This window comes from Sinocyclocheilus grahami, unplaced genomic scaffold (genome assembly GCF_001515645.1).
Source record: "Sinocyclocheilus grahami isolate Dianchi unplaced genomic scaffold, SAMN03320097.WGS_v1.1 scaffold1465.1, whole genome shotgun sequence".
Classification (NCBI taxonomy): Eukaryota; Metazoa; Chordata; class Actinopteri; order Cypriniformes; family Cyprinidae; genus Sinocyclocheilus; species Sinocyclocheilus grahami.
In genome coordinates, this window is record NW_015506644.1 from 56343 (window position 1) to 60524 (window position 4182).

The 4182-nt window shown below is 37.7% G+C and overlaps 1 long non-coding RNA gene across 1 annotated transcript; it reads right to left on the reverse strand.

Moving 5' to 3' along the window:
* Positions 1-2359: 2359 nt before the first annotated feature.
* Positions 2360-3322, reverse strand: LOC107570489 (uncharacterized). Its single transcript, XR_001607044.1, has 3 exons — positions 3184-3322; positions 2896-3103; positions 2360-2798 (listed from the first exon to the last, which is right to left on the reverse strand). It is a non-coding gene; the product is annotated as an uncharacterized lncRNA (long non-coding RNA).
* Positions 3323-4182: the final 860 nt, after the last annotated feature.

Genomic DNA, 4182 nt, shown 5'->3' on the forward strand with positions numbered 1-4182 from the left:
TTCTAAATTAAAACTTACCATTGACATAAACAGTCAGCTCTACTGCATTTAATTCTTTATTACAACAATCCTGTGGTTCATAAAGAACTTTGTTTTGCTACCTCCACGAGTGCCATCTATGATTGCCTTGCTTATCTAAAAGTGCTCTTATCCTTTAAACCTAACCAAAAAGCCATAGCATGTGTTGACTGTGAAACACAGTAGACTTTAATTATATGCATTTATGGTATAATCATTGCATTTTCGTGTCAATCCATGTTCATATTTACCACAGACAATGCGCTGTTACTTTAATTTACTGCTTGCAGCGCAGCAAAAATAGACTCGGTGCGGAAACGATCGCTGCACTGCTGCAGACGCACCGCTCCTGGAACGCACTGCCGGACCACAACTGTGTGCAGAGGGAATGCTTTAATCCGTTAACATGAGTGCAGAAAACATACGCACTGCAAACGGAGTAATGTGAACCTGGCATTATGTGTGTGCGCTGCAAGTGTGCATGAGTGCATGGTCTCCAGGAGAGCGCGCGAGCGCTGAATGGTTAAACACTGGCAAGAATTCCTGTGTCGACTGTGCAGCTCGCTTATAGCGCAGATGCGATGTGATTTGAAGCCATTTGAGCATTTTGAGAGAGAGATAGTGCGTGCGGTGATTCACTCTTGTTTGTGAAATTATGTCTCACAGAAAGTTTTCAAATTACTTTATAAGTTATTTATTGAAGAAATATGAATTGTACCTCACCTTCAGCATCATACACTGAACAAAATTATAAACGCAACACTTTTGTTTTTGCCCCCATTTTTCATGAGCTGAACTCAAATATCTAAGACTTTTTCTATGTACACAAAAGGCCTATTTCTCTCAAATATTGTTCACAAATCTGTCTAAATCTGTGTTGGTTTCTGACAGTTTGTGCAGAAATTCTCTGGTTATGCAAACCGATTGTTGCAGCAGCTGTCCGGTTGGCTGGTTTCAGACGATCTTGCAGGTGAAGATACTGGATGTGGAAGTCTTGGGCTGGTGTGGTTACACGTGGTCTGCGGTTGCGAGGCCGGTTGGATGTACTGCCAAATTCTCTGAAACGGCATATAGTAGAGAAATTAACATGCCATTCACGGGCAACAGCTCTGGTGGACATTCCTGCAGTCAGCATGCCAATTGCACGCTCCCTCAAAACTTGCGACATCTGTGGCATTGTGCTGTATGATAAAACTGCACATTTTATTGTGGCCAGCCTAAGGCACACCTGGGCAATAATCATGCTGTCTAATCAGCATATTGATATGCCACACCTGTGAGATGGATGGAATATCTCGGCAAAGGAAAAGTGCTCACTAACACAGATTTAGACAGATTTGTGAACAATATTTGAGAGAAATATGCCTTTTGTGTACATAGAAAAAGTCTTAGATCTTTGAGTTCAGCTCATGAAAAATGGGGGCAAAAACAAGTGTTGCGTTTATAATTTTGTTCAGTGTATGTGTACAAAATCATATAGAACATATTTCTAAACGATAAGATTTGCATTTTCCCCAGACAGTTGATTCAGTAACTTATGTAAATGTTAATACCAAAGCCATCACTGGATGCATTTATAACACATATATGCTAAACAGTTTTAATTAATTTATTTTGTGATTTCTGGCTAATTGTAGAGTTTGTATTGGATTTGGTTTTTCATTTTAATGATGCAAGAATATACATGCTATATGTAGCAAAGTGGCGTTGGGCAACAGAAACACTGGAGAGATGACTACGCCACCCTAGGACTTGCACCCAGGGAAATATTACGCACACTCAGGTGCAACTCAAGGCAACACAGGTTCAAGTCTACTTAAATATGAGCAAGAGACGTGGGTACAGAAATATATTTTATTAATTCAATTAATAAATTATTTTGCTAAAAAGAAAATCACACAAGCAATAACCAACTTAAAATGATAGTACTACCTGCTGCTGATCTCCAAAATACACAACACACAAAAAGGTTTACAGGGCTGTGGCCAACTGGTATCAAACTCCTAAAGAAGCATAAATCTCAGTTATCACACACTATCAGTGCACACATTCACAATACCCAGTGAGATTACTGTCTGCCTCCCTGCTTTTTGTTGGACACACAGCACCTGTAATTAGATAAACCACGTCAACTTAATAAACCACACACAAATATACACTGAATAAAGAAAATATAAATCAAACTCCTAAAGAAGCATAAATCTCAGTTATCACACACTATCAGTGCACACATTCACACACTCACAATACCCAGTGAGATTACTGTCGGTGATCGACACAGCATGACATTGCACACGGTGACAAGACAGCACCACCACCACCCAAGTGTGGAAAATCTGCCTCCCTGCTTTTTGTTGGACACACAGCACCTGTAATTAGATAAACCACGTCAACTTAATAAACCACACACAAATATACACTGAATAACGAAAATATAAACTTAATTAGAACAAAATTATAATTAACTCAATTTCTAACAAAATCAAGAACACAACAGAAAAAAACAACAATTTCCAACAACTGGTTCAAAAAGACAATGAAAAGAAAAAGCAAATTAATAATCTTTAAAGATGAAATACACACAGAATGAAATAAAACAAATATTAACGTATAAAGCCAAGATGAACCATCCAACGAAAAGACAAATAAAAGAAAAGCAACTAATGCACCAAAGCAAAATTAAACTGATACAAAACAAAAAATATGCTAGCAGCGTATTTCTGGGGACTGATGTACAGACTAAACCACGTGCAGTGCAGCAGGAACCCGCCAACACATTACTAAAAAAAGAAACAACAACAACAACAACATGTCATTAAATAAGGGTAATTCAAATATATGAAACCGGACACACTTAAACACTGCATTTATACATACCGGACACTGCAGCAGTCAGCCACGTTAAATTGACAGGGCCAGCGTGAGCACTGAACAGTATAGAAGCAGAAGTTGACGCTAACAAAAACTAGATAATACAGCCAACCGCCACACCAAAGCAGAGCCAGTACGATGCGAAAAGGAGTAGATGCAAGGGGCTGACAGCAACAGGATGTCGCAAACATTAACCAGTTGACATCTCATACGGCTATAAATGGTACAGAAACACTAACATTAGTATAACAAACCAATACAAAAGACGCTAAACCACACTGCTGTAATGCTTACCTTTCGAATAGACGCACAAAATCAACCCTAAGTGAGCCGTGGCTGAATTAGCCACACCGCTAACAAACACACAGTGTCAAACGCCAGTACCAGAAAGGGGGCGGGGGCACCTGAGTAACACCTCCGACTGGCACAAATCAGCCCTTTATACACCCACCTATGCCTGCTGATAGCTAACAATATTCTAACGTCAATACAGGGAGCGGCTATCTAATATATATATATATATATATATATATATATATATATATATATATATATATATATATATATATATAATATACATGACTATAGGAATACATCCACTTTCAGAAGACTGAAAGTTGATGTTGTCTCTTCAGGGAAATGCTGTAAGGAAAAGATAATGAGTATCCTGTGTGAGATTCCACAGCCAGATGAGCATGTACTATGCATACACTTTCAAAACATCTTTTAAAGGGCAGGTCATATGGGTTTTTGAAAAATATATCTTTTGCAGTTTATAACGTAGCTATCCTTAAATTAAAACAATCTGCAAAGTTGTTAATCAAAAAAGTGCATGATAAATAAAGATATTGTCTCTCAAAAGAGAGAGTTGATTCTGAATCGCCTTGTAGCGAATCAGCTCATGGGAAAATATGAATAATGAATCATAACTAGTTATAATTAATTATAAATATTTAGATCCGCTGTAGATATTTACTTGACCTCTCAGGGTCAACTGTCTGTCAATTCTAAGAACGTTAATTTCCTGGTTAGGGGAAATAACTTTCTTACTGTACAATTCTACAAAGAGCTTGTAGCATAAATCTGCATGATTAAGTGACTCCAGTTATGAGCAAACAATGAACAACGTCAAGTGTGATACAAATAAGACTTTATTAACTACATAAACACTTAAACTAGTCTAACATACTACATAAACACTTAAACTGGTCTAACATACACATACACACACACATACAGTATAGGAAAGGGTTAAAGCTTAACGCAGTAAAGAGAAGAGAAATAAGAATATGA